The sequence below is a fragment of the Protopterus annectens genome, chromosome 11.part0 (genome assembly GCF_019279795.1).
Source record: "Protopterus annectens isolate FY-2018-M chromosome 11.part0, PAN1.0, whole genome shotgun sequence".
NCBI lineage: Eukaryota > Metazoa > Chordata > Ceratodontiformes > Protopteridae > Protopterus > Protopterus annectens.
In genome coordinates, this window is record NC_056745.1 from 1,565,817,593 (window position 1) to 1,565,840,035 (window position 22,443).

Consider the following 22,443-nt stretch of genomic DNA (forward strand, 5'->3'; position numbering starts at 1 on the left):
AGAATCTCCCGATTCACCATGTAATACACCCTTATTTCCTGTCAGGAAAGCAAATGGGGAATGGCGTATGGTCCAAGATTTACAGGCTGTAAATAATGCAGTTATACCCAGGGCACCAACGGTGCCAGATCCGCACACTTTACTGAATAATTTAAAGCCTCAGAAAAAGTATTTCTCTGTGGTAGATATTAGTAATGCATTTTTCTCAATACCGATACACCCTGACAGCCAACATTGGTTTGCATTTACATTTCAGGGGAAACGGTATACATATATGAGATTACCACAGGGATATTGTGAAAATCCAACAATATTTGCACAAGAAATGGCAAGCAACCTGGCAGGATTTATCACATCGAGAGGTAGTCAGATTTTACTTTATATAGACGACATTCTGCTGGCAGCCCCCACCCAGCAAGAATGTAAAGAGGACACCATGGCATTATTACAGTTTTTAGCTACTCAAGGACACAAAGTAAATAAAAACAAACTACAACTTTGGAGAAAACAAGTTAAGTACCTAGGATATGTAATATCCAAAGAAGGTAGAATATTAGATGAAGATAGAAAAACAGCAATATTACAAGCACCTAGACCAACTACCAAGAAGGAAATTATGTCCTTCCTGGGAACTACTAACTTTTGTCAGAGTTGGATACCAAATTATGCTTTGGAATCTGCTCCACTGACTAATTTGATATTCAAAAGACCGATGGCAGCACAGGATTTATTACAATGGACACCAGAAGCAGAAGCAGCTTTCTGTAAACTGAAGCAACTGATAGCATCATCCTTAGTTTTAGGATTACCGAACTATCATAAGCAATTTTTCCAAACTGTAGACTGTAAGCAAGGTTATATGACATCAGTGTTGACACAGCAACATGGGGACAAACAACGCCCTATAGCTTACTATTCATCACAGTTAGACCCAGTGGCGCGATCCCTGCCCCACTGTGTACAAGCAGTAGTTGCAGCTGCAATGGCAGTGCAGGCTTCAGCCTCAGTAGTGTTGTTCCACCCTGTCACATTGAGAGTGCCTCATGCAGTCGCAATTATTTTACTGCAAGAAAAAGTAGCATATCTGTCTCCTGCTAGACATCTTACCTGTATGACTATACTGTTGAGCCAACCTCATATGACAATTGAATGATGCACAACTTTGAATCCGTCAACCTTGCTCCCAACCCCTGCAGATGGCAAACCGCACTGCTGCCTGCAGGAGATTGAGCAAAAGACATTACCTAGACAAGATCTTACAGATGTTCCCTTGGATGATGCCGAGGTGACATACTATGTGGACGGCTCATGCAGGAAGGGTCCTACAGGACAGATTCTAGTGGGGTATGCAGTCGTTTCTGATACCGAGACTTTAGAAGCAAAATCTTTACCACACAACTTATCTGCACAAGCAGCAGAATTGATTGCCTTGACAAGGGCATGTACCTTAGCTGAAGGTAAGAAAGTGAATATTTTTACTGACAGTCAGTATGCTTTTTTTACTGTACATGTTTTTGCGCAGCAGTGGAAAAATAGAGGAATGATAACATCTACTGGTAAACCAATTAATCATGCGCAGTTTATTTTAGATTTATTAGACTCTATTCAGTTACCTCAAAAAGTAGCTATTTGCAAATGTGTAGCTCATACCAAGCAACAAGATAGAATTTCAAAAGGTAATGCGCGGGCTGATACAGCTGCAAAACAAGCAGCTTCAGCCTCAGAAGCTTTTCTTTTGAGTGAGGAATTACAACCCTCTGAGATTTTAGATTTAGAAATGTTGAAACCAATGCAGGCACTTACTACAAATGTAGAAAAACAGAAGTGGATAAAACAAGGAGCAATCCTTGAAAAGGGACTGTACATCTCCAAGGAAAAGAAACCAATTTTGCCATCTAATTTGTTTAGATATGCAGCTTTGTTGAGCCATGGGCAGAGCCATGTCTCAACAGGGGGGATGGTACAGTTAGTGAATCGAGTGTTTACAACGTATGGATTTACAAACTACACAAAAAACTTTTGTGCAGCATGCCATGTTTGTAACAAGCATCATGCACAAGGGGCATTGAAGCCTAAGCAAGGGAGTTTCCCTACACCACCGTATCCGTTCCATACTATTTGTATGGATTTCATAGAACTGAATAAATGTGAGAATAAAAAGTATTGCCTTATCCTTATAGATATGTTTTCCAAATGGGTGGAAGCTTTTCCAACTAAAAATCCAGATGCAGATACTGTTGAAAAGGTCCCTGTTAAAGAACTTATACCCAGATTTGGCATACCAGAAAAGATTTATAGTGATAACGGTACACATTTCGTGAACCAAACAGTGCAACAACTTAGTCGCTATTTCGGAATATCGTTAAAAAATCACTGCGCTTACCACCCCCAATCTGCAGGATTAGTAGAGAGGCATAATGGGGTGTTGAAGAATAAGCTTAGGAAATTGATGAGTGAGACACAAAAGAACTGGGGGCACTGTTTGCCTCTAGCACTGTTGAGCATGAGAACTGTTCTAAATGCAAATTCAACTCCTTTTGAAACTTTGTTTGGGAGGGCATATTATACACCTCAGTGGAAACCTCTCATGTCTGCAGAGCAAGAGGCTGACAGTTCACTTGCAGGGTATATGAGACGATTTTTGAATAACAAACTTTTGCAGTTAAATTCTGTTTCAGATAAAGAGCAACCGGAATCAGAAGCACCAGTAGCCCCAGGCACCTGGGTCTGGGTGAAGATTGTGAAGAAAAAGAACTGGAGTTCTCTGAAGTGGGAAGGGCCGTACCAGGTACTACTGTCGACACCCACTGCAGTCAAGATCGCGGAGTGAGCTTCCTGGATTCATTTGACGCACTGTAAACTGGTTAAGAACTTTGAATTGGACAAAAGCTTTGTTACTGTTGTACAACGAGAACATAATGGCCAGGTACAGAGTGAATAGAGACATTGAGCAACCTCAGAAAACTTGCATGATAATTTTGATAGCTATGCTAATCACATTGTTCTTTTTGTTGTGGCCATTCCTTTTTCCTGCCACAAAAGTTGAACTGATTAAACGTAATGAGCCAAACATAGACTGGCATCCGAACTTTAACACTTATCAGGCAATTACACGTGTGTATGCTGAGGCTTTTAATGTTTCGAACTGCTGGGTCTGCACGGCCATACCAACAGCGTACGGGGGTTTATTGATGGCTGCTATCCCCCTAGGGGGTCAATGAGACCTGGGAAAATCTGTTTTTTGACACAGTTGCTATTAAAGCACATGATAAGGTAGCACTGTATTTGCCTGTAACACAAAAAGGAATTGTATGTTTTTACAAAAATGATACCATCCAAGTGGGATGGAGCAAGTGTAATGTCACCGTACAGTATAAATGTTATACAAAAGCAAATGATTTAGGTGGATCTTGTAGTACAGATTATAACTCATTTTTAAAATCTATGCATAAGACTCTTGATCAGGTACAACGTAATCCTGTACTTTTTAAACAGTTATCTGTAATAGATAGGAAAATGTTTCATGCAGGGCAGTCATTTCGTAACAAAGTAACAACTAAAGTAGAGGACTGTTATTTTGTGTGTGGTAAAAAGGCATATAAATGGTTACCTGAGAATTGGTCTGACAGTTGTTTTTTGGGATACCTGGTCCCAGCCATACGACACACTGCAGTTTTGCCTCAGGGAAATATTCGAAATACCCGAGATGTAACCAAAAAGACTGTTAAGAAACCTGAGAATCCAGTGGGACAGATCGAAGCAGGCTGGAAAGACCATCGTAATGTGGGAACCAAACTTGCGCACATGGACTTGAGTGATGCTGTCATATCGTGGGCAGGCATATTACCTGTATATGGTGCAGTTAAATCGATTTGGGAGCTGTGGAAACTGTCTAAACTTCTCGAAGTAATGAGTAATGCGACCTTTTCTGCTCTTGAACTGATAACTGATGAACTGAATGCCATGAGAACTGTAGTACTCCAAAACCGAATGGCTCTTGACTTCACCCTAGCGGCGAGGGGTGGGACATGCGCTTTAATCAAAGAAGAATGCTGTGCGTTTATTCCTGATCATCAGCATGAGATTAATGATCATCTCGAGGTGATTCAGCAAGTGTCGGCCATGACCAAACCAGGCCCAAACCCTCTGACAGACTTTTTCCAGAATGTATTTGGGGGGTGGGGTTCCATCCTAATGAACATATTGATTGCCATTGGGGTACGATTACTCCTAATAGGAGTTTGTGGTTGTTGTGGAATCCCCTGCATGAAGAAATTAATTAAAGAATTCATAGACATATAAGTATCTGAGACTATGTATCAAAGTACTGAATTTGAAGAGCTGCTAGAATGTGAAACACTTTCATAAAAGTTTAAACTGAATGACTTTCTTAACTGCAAATCCTGATTGGAAGAGGTTAGGAAAAGAAGCAAACTGTTTATTCTTTTTTTAAAATAGAATTAAAAAGTATTAACAGGACGGAAATGTTAGAAAAATATGTATTAATGTGTGTATGCTTAATGCTAATTAATAATCAAAAGAATTAACACATTTTTCATTCTATTTTACATGCACTGTGTTATACATAAATTGAGTTTCATATGAGACTGAAAAAGATGCTTTTTGAAAACTGCAGTATGCTTTCTGAAACTTGCAAGATGCCCTCTGACCTAGCAATTGTTAGCACAGCAATATTCATGTTTATGCCTTTTGGAAATGTACTTGAGAAGCAGGTGCTTATCTGCTAGGTCAGGAACGAATGAATGAACAATACTATATTCTGTAAATGTCATGATTTTAAACAATCAGCTCTGTTCGAAGCATGAGAACATGTGCAGCTGTAGAAGCTTAGAGATAAAGTAGACAAAGGATTATTAGAGAAATGAACTGTTAGCATTGTGCTTTAATTAGCCATAGTACCTTGAATGGTAACATAACATGTATCTAACTTGTAGTAATCAAGGCCATGTTGTTTTCCTCAGGAAGTTTCTCACAAAAAATGTTAAATCAGCAGAAATTCATGGGAATGATGGTCAACAAATGATGATGAAAAGGCTGGTAATCTGTTACGTCAGCTTGGTAGGCCATGTCTAGTTAGAGAATGTATAAAAATGAAAGTATTTCCTGTTTCTAGTGAGACAAACTGTGTAATAGCACGTTTTTGTCTCCTTGCTGCAAGATTAAAGTGCCTTAACCTGAACCTACCATGTTTTGATCATTTTTAAAGTATATTTTTCCTTTGACACTAACATACAAAGCTATGTCAAACCCAGAGCTGTTGGACATGCTCCACTTAAAGAAATCCCAATCTGGTAATAGGCTATTGGCCCTAGGGCCTATATAAACCTAGCCAAACAACACACTGGCTTTTGCCACCCAAGAAAATTATTTTCCTGTGCCCCTGTCAAGCAGAGCCACAAAAGAGATTCACGGGGTGAATTTCCTATCTCCCATCCAATCATCAAGATTTTTCTTGAAGAGTGCTAATGAGGAGATTTGTTTGATACAGATAGGTAGTTTGTTCCAGAGTATGGGAAGTCTCTGGGACAGGAATCTATCCCTCCAGCATGTTTTGTTTATTGTGGTGACAAGGTTTAGTTCCCTAGAGCATGTAGCTCGGAGGGATTGGGATTTCTTTAAATGAAGCATGTCCAACAGCTCTGGGTTTGACATAGCTTTGTACGTTAGGCAGAGATCGCCTCTGAGTAGGTGATATGTGACAGAGTAAAGCTGGACTTTTTTGAGACAGTCTGCATAGGGCATCTGTTTGAGGCTGGTAATCCTCTTTGTGAGGTATTTCTGCAGCCTTTCCAGTTGTTGTAGATGTCTTGTGAGGTACATACCAAAAGGGGCGTTGTACTCTATAATGGGTCTAATGAGTGATGAACAGAGGGGAACAATGACCTCTTTTTTCCTGGCTGAGAAATCTTTTGTGATGAGGTGTGCCACGTAGAAGGATTTTCTGACTACTGTGGCAACGTGATTATCAAAGGCGAGACTACTGTCCACCTGTGTCCCAAGGTCTCTTATCACACTTTCAGTGTTAAGTAGACTACTACCTATGTGGTAGTTCATGGGTACAGAGTTTTTACCAAAAGGGATGACAATGCACTTTTTGGCATTGAGCTTGAGGCCATGGTTTTGACACTGGGTATCTGTCTCTGTGAGGCCCTTTTGTAGGAAGTCCACATCGTTAGGAGTTTTGATTATGGCTCCTAGTTTGCAGTCATCTGTGAACTTTGTTTGCCAAAGACTTTCTGTGTTAGCCTGTACTTCAGAGAAGTAGATACCAAACAGGAGAGGACCTAGGACTGAACCCTGTAGTACTCCACTTGTCACTGGTCTGAAGTTGGATTAAGAGTCTGCGACTTTCACAGTCTGGGTTCTGTCAGTGAGCCAGTTGGCAACCCATCTTGTGACATAGGTATTTATGCCTAGTTTAGTGAGTTTATCTATAATTCCAGAGTGGGGGATGGTGTCGAAAGCCTTGGCAAGATCTAGATAGGCTGTGTGAACCACCATACCCTCATCTACAGCTTTGGTGACCACTTCAAAGAAGTCTATCAGGTTTAGGAGACATGATCTGCCTTTTACAAACCCAAACTGGGTATGGTCCAGAGTTTGGAGATTACCAATGTCATTGTTTATAAGTTCCATGATGATACGTTCCATAGCCTTGCAGACCAAGCTCATCAGGCTAATAGGGCGGTAGTTCCCCTGGTCCATGGTGGCTCCCCCTTTGTGGAGTGGGATAACTGTTGCTGTGTGCCATTCAGTCGGCACAAAGCCTGAGGTGAGGCTATTACTGAACGTGGTACTTAGGTGGGGTGCCAGTTCACTCTGTAGTTCATGTAGAACGCAGCCTGGGATGTTATCAGGTCCCAAGGATGCTGTGTTCTTGGCTTTGGAGAGTGTGTGTTTTACCTGTGCAGCCATGATTTCAGGAACTTTGCATTCTTCCGGTATAGAGATGTGACCTTGGGGGGGGGAGGGGTAAAGTTAGCGCTGAACCTATCTGCCAGGATGTTGGCAATATCAGTTGGTTCTGTATATTTAGTGCCATTGTGCTGTAACTCAGAGCAGATCTAAGTGTTCCCACAGGGCAAACTTGGTGGACAGGGATATTAGGTAGCTGAGAACAAATTATGTAAATCTCAGATCCCAGCAGTCAGCGCTTTTATGCTTTCCTTGTAGTCCCAAATTTCTCAAAAGAACTCTGTCCCCTGGCTGCAGGTCATGCATCTTTACCTTTTCGTCATAGTGAGCCTTGTTTTGTTGATGTCTTTGTCCTGTTGATTTTTCAGCAAGCTCATAAGCCTGTCTGAGGTTTCTCTTGAGTCTCTCCACATAACTGCCATGAGATCACACTGGTGTGTCATCAGCTGTGACTCCAAAGGTGACGTCAACAGGAAGACAAGCTTCTCTTCCAAACATTAGAAAGTAAGGCAAGAATCCTGTAGCATTATTTTTAGTACTGTTGTAAGCATGCACCACTGTGGCTACATGTCTACTCCATTGACTCTTCTTCTCAGCAGATAGCGTCCCCAACATGTCTAGTAAAGTTCTGTTGAAACGCTCAGGCTGAGGATCCCCTTGAGATTGATAAGGAGTGGTGTGGCTTTTTTGGACTCCCAACAGGGTGAGTAGTTCATGGACACGCTTGCTCTCAAAATCACATCCTTGATCAGAGTGTATCCTTTTTGGCAGGCCATAGTGTACAAAGAACTTCTCAACTAGTAGTTTTGCCACAGTAATAACTTTCTGATCATGGGTGGGAAATGTTTGAACGTATCTAGTATAGTGGTCTGTCACCACCAGCACATTACTGATCCCACCTTCATCCGGTTTAATGCACAGAAAATCTATACAGATCAGTTCCATGGGTCCACTACTTTCCATTTGACCGAATGAGGCAGCTCTGGTCAGCAGAGTCTTTCTCTGAATGCAACGAAGACATGTACGACAGTAATCCTCAACATCTTGCTTCATGCATGGCCAGTAGAACCTGTCTAATGGAACAAAGACATGTACGACAATAATCCTCAACATCTTGCTTCATGCATGGCCAGTAGAACCTGTCTAATGGAAGGAAGACATGTACGACAATAATCCTCAACATCTTGCTTCATGCATGGCCAGTAGAACCTGTCTCGTACCAGACCCATAGTTTTGTCACAACCAAGATGACCATGTTCATCATGCAATGACCGAAGTACTACTTCTCTATACTTCTGGGGAAGCAACAATTGCCATTTTTCACTGCCAAGTGCACTTGGAGATCTCCTATACACTAGTCCATTCTGTATCTGGAGTCTGTCCCATTCTTTGTCCAAAGGTCTTGCCAGTGGATGAATATCCGTGCAAAGCATATTAACTTGTTTCTTCTCTAAAGCAGCTACCACCAGCTGACCTAAGGGGTCTTTTCTTCGATCTCTTTTGAGGTCACTGTTACTCAAAGCTGGTAGCGATGGTAGCGATGAAGCCTGTAAAGTGACCAGATTACAGTAAGCTTGGGGTATGCTTGCTGCAGACAGACCCAACTTCTGGGCCCAACACTCAGTGTGTTGATAGCAGGTCACAATCTGACACATAGCTCTCACTCCTGGTGCTGGAATTTCCACCCATTCATCATCGGGGTGTAAATCTCCCTGAGGTCTACTGGACAGACCATCAGCATCTTCATTTTCATGTCCTGGGCAGTATTTCAAACTGAAATTATAGTTGCATAGAGCTGCCATCCATCTGTGGCCAGTAGCATATAGCTTTGCAGTGGTCTGGATGTATGTCAGAGGATTGTTGCCAGTCTGCACTTCAAATTCAGCCCCATAGAGATAGTCATGCAGCTTGCCTACTACCGCCCACTTTAAGGCAAGGAATTCCAACTTGTGTGCAGGGTAGTTTCTTTCTGTGGGGGATAAACCCCTACTGATAAAAGCCACAGTTCTCAGCTTCTTGTCATACTCCTGGTAAAGGACTCCTCCTATGTCATCCCTGCTAGCATCCACATGTAAAGTTTATGGATTTATTGAGTCAGCATATGCCAGCACAAGGGCATGTGTGAGGCAATACTTAAGCTGTTCAAATGACTATTCACACTCAGGAGCCCAACGACTCTCGATGAGTTCTTTAGAACCTCTCAGTCCCTTAGTTTTTTTTACAAGGATATCCTCATCTGTTTCATCTGCTTTTTCATCAGTTTGGAGCAACTGGTTGAGAGGTCTTGCTATCTGTGAAAATTCTTCCACAAACCTTCTATAGTAACTGCAGAACCCCAGGAAAGATTGCAGCTCTGTGATCGTTTCGGGTCTGGGCCAAGACGTCACCACTTCAACTTTGCTGGGATCTGTGGATATTCCATTTGCGACACTACATGTCCCACATAGGTCACTGAAGGTTGGAAGAACTTGCATTTGTCCAATGACAACTTCAGGCCTTCCTTCTCAATCCTGTTCAATACCTTCATCAGTTTTTCTTTGTGCTCCTCTAGGGTCCTTCCAAAAACAATGTTGTCATCCAGGTAGACTAAGACTTCTAGGAGATGCATGTCCCCAACTGTTCTTTCCATGATTCTCTGGAAAGTTGACGGTACATTTGATAGACCTTGAGGTAGGTGATCAAACTCAAAAAATCCCAAAGGGGTGATGAAGGCAGTCTTCTCTTTATCTTCTGGGTGCATAGGGATTTGATAGTATCCACTCCTTAAGTCTAGCACACTGAACCACTTACTGGCCAAAAGGCAATTTAGAGCATCTTCAATCCGGGGGAGGGGGGGTTGTGTACTGGTATGGAATGGTTTGCTGATTTAGAGTACGATAGTCAACACACATGCAAATTGACCCATTCTTTTTCCTGACAATGACAATGGGAGAGGCATATGGACTTCTTGACTTTCGAATTATCCCTGTGGCTTTTAGCTCTCCCAAATGTTTCCTTAAGTCCTCCAGGTCTCCTGGAGCTACTCTTCTGGAATGCTGCCTGAAAGGCCGGTCCTCTTTTACTCTTATTCTGCACTTTTTGCACAGCCCACATCTACTTCACTAGTAGAAAAACAATTTTTCTTTTTTATTAGTAGCTCTTTAACTCTGGTTAGCCACTCAGGGGGCAAGAGACCCCCTCCTATATCAATATCTTCCAGCTTTAACTCGTTGGCCGCTCTCTCATTCCTTGTCAAGACAGAAACAGATAAGGGAGTGGCAGCATAAACATTTCCCAAACGCACTTTGAACGCAGGACAATGGGAGTACTCCCTTTATTCTTTAACCCCACAGGCAAAATGTCATAAGGATGCTTTAACTTGTCCACAGGCCAAACTTCTGGGACAAGTTCCAGCCCCAGTGGCAAGTCACTTTCTAGATCCGTTTCCATCATGAGATGAGAGGAAACTGTTTGTCAACACATCCTCACTTTGGCTCTCAAGCAGGTGACCTGACCAGGATGAATTATATGCTCTTTCCCAGACAGGGTCCACACATGACCAATTTCCTCTTTCTTACTATCCTTCTCCCTTTGAAGGGCACAGAAAACTGGTCTCAGGAGAGGATATAGTGTTGGGTGTTCCTGGGTCAACTGAGGCATTGGCATTCTTCTGACAAGGTCAGTATTCGTCCCCACTAAAATAGATGCTGAATCCTTTCCTTTTGGCCTGGGACACACAACAGCAAGTGTTTCAAACACTTCTGTTGACCCAACAACTGAAGTGGAAAATTCTAACTTGAGTGAGACATACCCATCATAAGGGAACTTCGTGTCACTTAGCCCCCAGATCTCCAAATCTTCTAACTTTTTCAAGTGGCAAATGTTTTAAGTATTTTTGGTAGAAATCATTGTACAGAATGGTGATTTATGCACCATTATCCAACAGTGCTTTACTATTATTACCTTCTATTTTTACTGACACGAGAGTGGACGGTCCCAGTAGGCCATCGGGTAGTTTCTGTTTCCGGTGCTGTTAAGCTGTACGGCAGTCAGCATGTGGTTGAGGTACCACCGGTTGACCTCACCATTTCAACAGATAAGACTCTTTCTTAGTAATGTTTTGCAGTCTCAGATGCTGAGATTTTGGCTGAGATGGCTTTCCAATTCGGTTGTTCACCTCAGATAAGCTAGAAGTGTGCATAGTAGGTAGTTTCTCTCTCTTATTACAAGGGTTTGTGTGGAAAGGAGATCCAGGATGCTGTCTCTTGATGTTAGATTTTATGGAGCTCTTTGTAATTGGGCACTCAGCTGGCTCCTTCACTGAGGCCCTTTGAAGTTTCCCTGCATTGCACTAGTCAATAATAGTACATTCACTTTTTTCAAGTTTTCTGCATTAGAACACTGTCGTTTTATATGCCCTGCATCCCCACAGCGAAAACAAATTCCAGTAGGGACTCTGAGCATTGGCTGATTTGGTTCTTTCCAGAGTCCTTTCATGGAGGTTCTAGCTGACGTATTCCTCCCTTCAGCTAAAGTTATCACGGCTTTCTGCAAATCTGCAACTGTCTTGGTGACTTGAGCTATGGCATCAGTCAGGGAAGACACCTGCATCTGCAATTGTGACACTTCTACATTGCGGACACTCTGGAACACGACTCCTGTTTGGGTAGTGAGCATGGCTATAGGCTCCTGCTGGTGTTCACTCACTGTTTTAGTTGCTGTTGAACACTGAGATTTGGCTTCCAACAGGGCTTCCTCTTCCCTCACCTCTTTAACCAACTGAGAATAAGTTAGAGTCTCTTCCCTATTTCTCATCCTCATTTTCCACACAATGGGGTCCATAGCTTGAGCTCCCTGTAAAATTTGTCCGATCCGTACTTGGTCAGCTACTTTCGGATCCACCCCCTTCTTTAGGATGATCTGGTGGAGCATTTTATCTAATCACTTAATGTAATCAGATAGTTTCTCACCAACTTCTTGATATGTATGTTCAAACTGATACAGTAGGTCAGCAGCCCTCTCAGACCTTCCAAACACATCCTGCAGTACTCCTAAATAGTCCTTGGCCGTGCAATCTTGCTTACCCATCCTTAGGTTGCATATGGTATCCGCAACTAATCCCTTTAGACTTTCAGCTATCCGCTGCTTCTTCTGAGATTCTGGAATATCCCACTCCTCTAGGGCTTGTGAAGCCTGATCCATCCAGGATTCATAATCTTCCTCTCCCTGAGGTGTGGGTTGTTTGCCAGAAAAGAAACGCAATTTGAGGTAGCCAAACCCAGCGAATGACTGTGCAGGCTTTAAGCATTTTTCTACAATACTTCCTAAAGCATTCAAAACTTCAGGCCCTATAGTAGTTATGGGCAGTGAAGCTACAGCTTCTGGTATAAGGTTCTGTCCTACATGGATAGCTTCCACAGGTATGTTCTCTGTTGCTGAGGTAGTGCACCTGTCAGAGATTACCAAACAGACTGCCCTCTCACTTGAAATTTGTACACTCTAAGGTATGTGCTCATACACTAAAGGACTTTTCCATTCTAATAAGGCCAATGTGCTCTGCTCGGTAGAATCCATAGTGCTGTCTAATAAAAATCCATGCCCTACAACTGGTAAGGATACTGTGACTTGATGTATTTGCATATCAGTCTATGTGATCCCTGGCAACACCAGAACTAAGCAATACTCTGACTGAGTATTGTGCTGTTTGCATCACTTAGCGGCTACTTCTGGGTTCATTTTTCTGCTGGATTTGCTTTCCACAAGTACAGGGGAATAGGGTGGAGTCCAAGGCAGTACAGGCAATCCTGGACGAGCCCCCAAATGTAGCGCACCCGCAGGTGTAGCTGAAGTAGATATGGGTTCCTTCCTACCTGTCTCTGGTGACACCCCTATAGGCCCAATACACCAAGATGGCAAGATTGACAGATTTTATTCTAGGTGACACACCTAGTTAAAAAGGCAATAGCACAACCCCAAACAAATTATTTCAACAGTGCACCAGTTAGCAATAATGCAAGATGAGATATTCATGCAATGAAACATACATTCACCCTCTTCCCCAGAACTCAACAGAAAAAGGTCTTGACATTCAAACATGCACAAGAAGGCAATATCAATGAGCAGTAAAGCTTTATAATTCAGCAATACAAACACAGGAAAGAAATGCAATATCATTAGGCAATAAAAGGGTTATAATACAACAATGCAGTTATGAGAAAATGCAATGTCATTGAGCAATAAAAGGGTTATAATACAACAATGCAGTTATGAGAAAATGCAATGTCATTGAGCTATGAAGATTTATAATGCAACAATAGAGACATGAGAAAATGCAATGTCATTGAGCAGCAACTAATACCCTCAACCCCCTTGATCAATACTAAACAGACCAACTATGAAACACTCTTATTATACCCTGTTCATTAGCCAGTGACTACTTACAGTCTTGCTGCCGACACAATGGGGCCCAAGTTGGAGCTCATATGGATCCCAATTATTTGTAATCCACAAAGCATTTTTTTGGGCGGGGCTACAATCGTATAAAAATGTAAAAAGATAGCCAGAGTCTCTCACCACTCCGTCGAGATTATCCTAGTGACCAGGTTCCTCTGATGAGAAAATTAGAAAAAACACCTGCCAGAACTCTGGTAATCATCTTTGGCTTCTCTGTACTAGGCCCAAAGGAATTCCTTTTCTTGCTGAATCATATGCAGGTGTGGAACTGCTGGTTTCAGCCTTCTCTCCTGATTCCACAAAATACAATCATCCAGGATTTCAGCAACAAATAGACACAAACTACTATTTCACTTCCCTGTCCCAAAGCACCAGAGAAGAAAATCCAGTCATGCTGCAAGGCCCTTTTCCCTTGAGCTCACAGTTTCAGTCTTCCCTCCTTCAGCTAGTATCTCAGTCCTCTCTTTCACTTTTGAAATTGTTTTTTATATCCCAGGAAAGGAGATCCACCTTATGGTGTAATGGAAAACTACAGTCTATTACTTCTACGAGGAAATACAGTGGGAGCTACACAAGGAATAGTATCTACTGACATATGACCGCCTTACTAATAATTTATCATTAAGAATGATTGCTAATGATTACTTGGCTTTTCTTACTGGGGATCCAGGTGGATGGCCCCTCCTTTTAAAAGTGAAAGCCTGCTGCCCAGTGCTGAGGTTTCTCCCAACATATACACATTCACATGTACACAGACACATTCACACACACACATATACCTTTCTTTTGTAAATTTCTAGATCAGTCAGTGTTTATAACTAAACTGATTTATGATTCATATGATACTGAAATCAAACAAGGTCACCAAAGAACTCCCTTTATGGCAAAATCAAAAACAGTAGCAAATGTCCTTTTTTTCCAAACACTGTTATTGAATTATCACTTGTGACAGAGGCAAATTTATATTCATATAAAATTAATTAAACTATATTAATATAACAGACATTATACTTCACATATATTGCTATATATCATATAACCTAAGCAATATTGCATACATTATTCAATTCTTGCCTTTTTTAAACAAGAAACATCTTTATTAAACCATCACTTACTACACAGGCAAACATACATTTATATAAATGAAAACAAAACACACCGACACAATCCTAGTTGCAAGCATTTTACATCAAAAACCATACTGACACATTACCAGTTGCAAACATTATATATCACTTATAATCTAGCCAATCTTTCTCACTCAAACATTACGTAGCTCATTTAAGTCCTGCCGCCTTTTAAACCTCATTCATAGGTTCATAGGTTTATAGGTTCATACTAGGCATTTATAAGCCTAGCCCATAGTTATGTGGCTTTCGCCACCCCTTTAGTTTGAATAAAAACTATGCCTATCATTTTTCTGTGCCTCTGTCAAGCAGTGACACTGAAGTAATCCCTGGGGTATATCTGCGATCTCCCATCCATTGGTCAAGATTCCTCTTGAACAAGGCCAGCGAGGTGCTCTGCCTCACATGTACCGGGATTTTGTTCCACAGCATAGGGAGTCTCTGGGTGATAAATCTGTCCCTCCAGCACGTTCTATTTATAACCGTGTCAAGGTTTAAGTCTCCCGCCCTTGTGGTTCTGAGGGATCTAGATTTTTGAGGTGAAGCATATTCATCAAATCTGGGTTTGACATGGCCTTATATGTCAGGCACAGGTCACCTCTGAGCAAGCGGTATGAGACTGAATAGAGCTGGAGTTCTTTCAGTCGGGCAGCATAAGACATATTTTTGAGACCCTTTATCCTTTTGGTGAGGAACTTTTGGGGCCTTTCAAGCTGCAGCAGGTGTCTGGTCAGATACATTCGAGCGGGGCATTGTACTCAATCATAGGTCTAATGAGTGATGAGTACAGGGGACGATGACCTCCCTTGATCTAGATGTGAATCCCTTCATGATCAGGTGGGCGATATAGAAGGTTTTCCTAACTACTTTAGCAACATGAGTGTCAAACGAAGGCTACTGTCAACTTGGGTCCCCAGATCCCTGATGACTTTTCTGTGCTCAGTGGATTGCCACCTATATGGTAGCTAGGGGTAACCTTGTTTTTCCCGAAGGGTACGACTATGCATTTTTTGGCGTTTAACTTCAGGCCATGGCTCTGGCACCAGTTATCCATTTCTGTGAGGCCCTTCTGGAGGATATCTGTGTCAGATGTGTTTTCGACTATGGCCCAGTTTGCAGTCATCTGCAAACTTTGTCAGCCATAACCCTCCTGTGTTTGCTTGTACTTCAGAAAAGTAGATGCCGAACAAGAGTGGACCCAGGACTGAGCCCTGTGGGACATCACTTGTGACAGGCTTTGAGTCTGACATGGCTCCAGCAACTCTGATCCTGTGGGTTCTGTCACTTAGCCAGTTTGCAACCCATCTTGTGATGTATGGGTTTACATTCAAGCTGATGATTTTTTCGATGATACCTGAGTGGGGTATTGTGTCGAAGGCCTTTGCCAGGTCGAGGTAGGCTGTATGGACTGCCTTTCCCTCATCAATGGCCTTGGTGACTGTCTCGAAAAAGTCAACAAAGTTTAAGAGGCAGGATCTGCCTTTGACAAAGCCAAACTGGGTTGGATCCAAAGTCTGCAAGTTCCCTATGTCTTTATTTATGAGTTCCATTATGATCCTCTCCATGGCTTTGCAGATAAGGCTTGTCAAGCTAATGGGGAGGTAATTTCCAGGGTCTGTGGAGGCACCGCCCTTATGAAGTGGGACCACAGTGCGGCGCCACTCCTTGGGTACGTATCCTGAGGTGAGGCTAAGATTAAACAGCTGTCCTAACTGTGGGTTTAATTCCTCGTTGAGTTCATGAAGCACACAGCCGGGGACACCATCCGGTCCCATGGATGCTGTGTTTTTTGCCTTAGTGAGGGCAGTTCTCACCTGGGCGTTGGAGATGTTTGGGGGGGCTACAATCCTCTGGAATAGATATCTCTCCTTTTCCTCTCTTGTATGTGTTGTTCCCACAATTCCCATTTTTTCCAGTGTAGTTTGCTCCTCCCCTTTTCTAAAGATCTCAGTTCCAGTTGTTTTATCTCTGTTGCTATATTCACTACTTCCAGTTTAGTTGGTTTAGATTTTGATTTCCATTTTCTAGTAATTGCTTTTTTGGCAGCCACCATTATTAGACACAGTAAGGTCTTACCATGTCTAGACAATTCCAATTCTGTATCATACCTCAGAAAAATTATCTACCTTGTTAGGCCAATCCGCCCACCCAGCATCTCTGACAGTGCATCCCGCAGGGAATCCTTAAAGTCCACCAAGTCGCTGCACTCCCAGAAAATATGTTCCCAATTACCTCTTTCTTCCCCTTCACACCTCCAATATTTACTGTCTGCCTGAGGAAAAATTCTATGGAGTCTACTTGGGGTATAAAAATATCTACGTAAACATTTCCAGGCAAAAATCCTAAATCTTCTAGATTTTGTTGCATATTTTGGAGACATACATATATCCCCCCATGTCTTCTGAGCAATAAGTAAATGTTTTTAAGTATTAACAAACCATAATCATCATTGATTATAAATGAAATATCGAGTAAGTAAGCAAGCAATACCAAATAAGGATTTAATATTAACAGTATCATTGAATCCTGGAGGCATAGCTATATTATAACTTGTGTCTTCAAATATTTTCATTACATAAAGTAATATGTAAATTACCACCTCTTTTACACATTCTATGACACAAAAAACAGACTTACACAATCTAGCACATTGTAAGCTATGTTTATAAAGGGCACTGCCATGCTTTCTGTTTTTAATGGCTTATAAATATTTGTACACATATTCATCGTCCTTTTAGTCTTGTCCATGTAAGGATTGTAGTACCCTCCTCGTGTGCAAGTAACAACATAAACAGCACTTTTTACTGACAACTCAATATACAAAAGAAGCAGATTTTGAAATAAAAGACCAGGTAGAGCAAACACCATGAGTGCATAGACATTTATTTACTACTTAAAAGGAAAAATGTGATAATGCCCTGTGTAACCTTAGCTAACAATGCGCTTGATTTTCTAAGTCTGTTTTTATGATCAGTGATAATGGCAGTTTGATGCCTGTCTGAAGAAGTCACTGGATGAAAGTACTTACTGCTATGTTTGACAATAAAGGGGACTTTATGGTGATCTAGTTTGCTTTTATTTTTAATCAAATGCAGCTTCATTCCTATATTTGTACTATTGTAGCCTAAAGTTCTTCTTTCAGTTCATGATACATGAGTCAAACATTTATCACTATTCACCATTATATGGCAAGTACCATCTTCTAGACTAAATTTTTATTTATTTATCCTTTGTTGTTGTACCCTTTTCATGTGAAACTAACCACACAAACATAGCCTCTTTTTAGGGTAGACCCAAGGTGATGTTTGCACTATTAGAGGAAGTTTCACCAAGGCATCAGGGAACTTCCCTACTATTTTCGATAGGTGCCATGGGATCTTCTACATCCAGCTAGAGCCACCACCAGCTCAAGCACTGGGAGCTCTGTTTAACAGCTCATCCGAAGGATGACACACTCAGGAGTACAGCAGCCCCCTTTATTCTGCACTGCATTGTCAACAATGCATCTATCCAGTGTGAGAATAGAACCCATAGCCTTTTGCATTCTGGTACTGGCAGTCATATTTCTGTTTGCACTACTGATGGCACAAGTTTACGGAGAGAGACTGAGTTTGCTGAAGAGAAAGATTAAACAACATAGGTTTATAGGTTCAAAGACACTTAATAGGCTAGTGACCTGTGAGAATCCTTGAAACCTAGCCCTGCACTTTCATGAAGTTTTAATCCCATATAAATTAAGAACGGATAACCCAGTGCTGGATAGAATATTTACATTTTACCCTTATCTATAAGGGACAAGGGTGCTAAGCCAGGAGTGAATTTGTGGCTTCCTATCCATTTGTCCAGATTATGTTTGAAAAGAGAAAGGAAAGTAACTTGGCTATATGTGAAGATATAGATCATTCCAAAGAAGTGGTATTCTCTGATACGTATTTATCTCTTTAACATGTTCTAATTATGTTGCAGATGTGACTAAGGTCTCCTGAGCTGGTGTTTATGCCACCATTTGACTTCTAGATGTGCAGCAGATCTCAGATGATACAGTCTGCTGAGATCCTGTACATGAGGCAGTGCTCACATCTCAGTAGCCTGCATGATACTGAGGAGGGGGACAAGACTGTAAGATTATCTGCGTAGTCTTTATGATTTACACCCTTGATTTTCAGGTGAGAAAACATTGTGGTCATTCAAGTTGTGTTAATTGTTTGGACAGGTGTATACTGAATGGGGCATTATATTCAATTATTGACCTAATAAGTGCTGAACACAGAGGAATGATCACATCCCTGGACCTGGATACCATAAGCTGTGCAATGAAACAGATCTTTCTTACAGTATTGGATTCATGGTGATTAAAGGATAGTTTGTTGTTCAAATAGGTTCCCAGGTCTATTGTATCATTTTTCAGGAGTTTTTTGTCAATGTTATAGTTACAGTGGACATGGTGCTTTCCAAAGGAGACTATTACGCATTTTTTGGCATTAGGTTTAGTCCATGGTTATGATACTAGCTACTTGCTTGAGAAATGCTCTCTTGGAGGATCTTGGTGTCTGTCCCCTGGAGACTTTATGATGGCACCACATTTACAGTCATCTGCAGACTTGGTTAGCCATAAACCCTTAACATCAGCTTTGACCTCTGAGAAGTGACTGCCAAAGAGGAGTACCCAAGGACTGACCTCTGGGATATACCACTACTGATAGGTGGAGGTGGTAGAGCTGCCTACCATAATTTCCTGGGTTCTATATTTGAGACAATTTGCTATCCAATAAGTTGCAAAAAAAAAAAAAACAATGGTGGCACCCTGTGTGGCAGCAGCTGCTCTGGAGCCATACAGAAAAGTGCACTATTTGTCTTGTTTTTTGTCAGAAACAACAGAAAAAACAGATGTAAGGACAAGAAATGAAGGTATGATTAACTACGATGCTGAAAATCTTCTGGAAATCTGATCTCATATCTCGCTGTGCTGCATGCTTGATGAACTGCTAGCAGAGAGGCCTGTAAACTCAAACACACTCCAGGAACTCCTGCAGCTTGGAATCTTACTGGAACATGGTAAAAACTGCAGAAACCTGTCAAACATGCCTAACCAGTTGACAATCAGACATGGGAAGCATATTAACAAAACCACAAGCCACGAACCACAATGGAATAAATTTATTAAAGACTTAGCACTTCGGCTCAAAGCCTTGAAAGAGATGGGAAGCATATTAAAAGGAAAAGATGTGAAAGATCAAGAAAGAGAGGCTCTAGACCAGGGATTAAGGCCAGACTGAAAAGAAATCCACATAGGCCTGCACTTCCTTCCATGCTGCTGGCAAATATATACTAACTGGAGAGCAAAATGGGCTATTTAAGTATGGATATTTCCTCACAATGTAAGGTGAGCAATAGTTGTTTACTTGTGTTCACTGAAAATTGGCTGAACTCCAGTATAAATGATAGTACAGTATATGTGGAGGGGTGTCATTATTTTCTGCTGACATAAATCAGTGTGTTTGTGTGTATATCAACAACAACTGGTGTACAAACTGTGAAATAATCACCTCTCACTGCTCAGAGAACATTGAGTTAATGTCACTAAAATGCAGACCCTTCTACTTGCCTAGGGAATTCAATGGGGTGAACATAACAGCTGTTTACTTCCCCCCGAGTGGTAATACCAATGGGGCATTGAACATTCTGTATCTGTCAATAAATGACACCCAGAATAAGAACCCTGAGTTTGCCTATATAATTGCAGGTGATTTCAATCAAGCTGACTTGAAATCCATATTACCCCATTACCATCAACATATAAACTTTACACCAAGAGGGGAGAACACTCTGGATAAGGTGTACACAAATGTAAAACTGGCCTACAAAGCAGCACCTTATCCACATCTGGGGAACTCAGCCCATTTGGCCTTCATGCTGCTTCCTGCATACACACCACTGCTGAAAAGGGGCAAACCTACAACCAAACAAGTAAGGATATGGCCTGAGGGAGCAGTCTTGGCACTACAGGACTGCTTTGAATGTACGGACTGATCAGTGTTTAGACATGCAGCTGTAATGAACCACCATATTGACCTAGAGGAGTAAACAGAATCTTTAATGGCCTATATTTCAAAATCTGTTAATGATGTAACAGTCATGACATGTATCACCATGCATGCTAATCAGAAACCCTGGCTATCTGGTGAAGTATATGAGCTCCTAAAGGCACAAAATGCTGCATTTAAATCAAAAGATAAGAATGTCCTAAGACAGGCCAGAGCAAATCTAAGTAGAGGTATAAGGAAGGCTAAGAGGACCTACAGACATAAAATTCAGGGACACTTCTCTGACCAGAGGGACTCTAGATGTCTCTGGCAAGGCATTCAAGTCATAAATGACTACAGGCCTGCATCCTCCCCATGTAATGACAACAAAGAATTTCTGAACAAATTAAACACTTACTTCAGCAGACTTGATATGGACAACAACACTGTGCCAAATAAGCTCCCTGTCGAACAGGGTGAGGAGGTGCTATGTCTAAGATCATCTGATGTCCTGAAGACCCTGAGATGAGTGAAAGCAAGAAAATCAGCTGGTCCTAATAATATTATGGGAAGGGTTCTAAGAGACTGTGCTATTCAACTGTCCACTGTACTAACAGATATATTCAACACATCCCTGCAACTAGACATTGTACCCAGTTGCTTCAAAAATATGACAATCATTCCCTTACCCAACAAATCCCATCCAACAAGCCTAAATGATTAAACTCAATGCTGCTCCGACACAATAAAGGCTGTCCAGTAACCACAATCACGTTGTCTTTGTATTCCAATTACGACCACAGAGTGAATAGAATTAAACTGATGTTTATTTAACAGAAAAAAATAATAAATAATAAAATAATAAATAATAAAATAGGTAACAGACTTAGCGCTTTCATCTCATCACTGAGACTTCTTCAGAATCCTGTTACCATATAAACTAACTTGTTCTTTTATAACAAATAATTCTCACTCATTGGTCCACAGAAACTGACATCATTGATTATATAAAACGAAATGAAATTATATAAATGACTAGCCTTTGTTACTTTTCTTGACTGGGGCTGACTGAATACTTTAATACAAAGAATTAATTAAATAGACAGACCTCACAAAACCTAACTGTTTAACAAATTGTCGCTTCTAAATACTAAAATATCACTATACAAAACTTCGTCGTATAAAAAATGTATATATATTTATGTGTATGTAAATCGATAGGAAGTCAACAATAAAATATATGCAAACATAAAATGCATGCATGAAAAATGCTAATATAAAGAAATGCAAATATAAGAAATGCAAATTTTAAAAAATGCAGGTATAAAAAATGCAGGTATAAAAAATACAGACATAAAAAGTGCAGGCATGAGGAATTCAGGCATAAAAATGCAGCCATAAAGAAACCAGAAATAAATACAAACATAAGGAATCCAGACATAAAAAACCTTTTTCACAGATCCCCAAAGATCTTGGGTCCACTGCTGTCATAAAGCAAATATCAATGAAAATGTCAATAATGTGGACAGTAGCAATAATAGTTTGAATACACAGGAAAGAATTAAGGAGGGGGTTACACCATATTTGACCCTTACTTACCACCAGGGTATAGGTTGGTTGAAAAAAAGTATACATGAAACATGGGAAATGTTCAAAAACACGGCAGTGAGAACGGATGTCTTTCAAAACAAGATTAAATTCAGCTTCAGAAGAAATAGGAATATTAAGAATATTATAGAGAAGGACAAAAGTAGTAGTAGTGGAAGTACTAAAAAGCAAGGGAGTTTTGCTTGTGGTAGATGTGCACAATGTTGTTACATAGCTGGATTGAAAGAGGTTAGAATTTCAAATTTGCAAATTACACTCAAAGCTAAGAAATATTACAGTTGTTATTCAAGAGGGGTGGTATATTTCGTTTTCTGTAA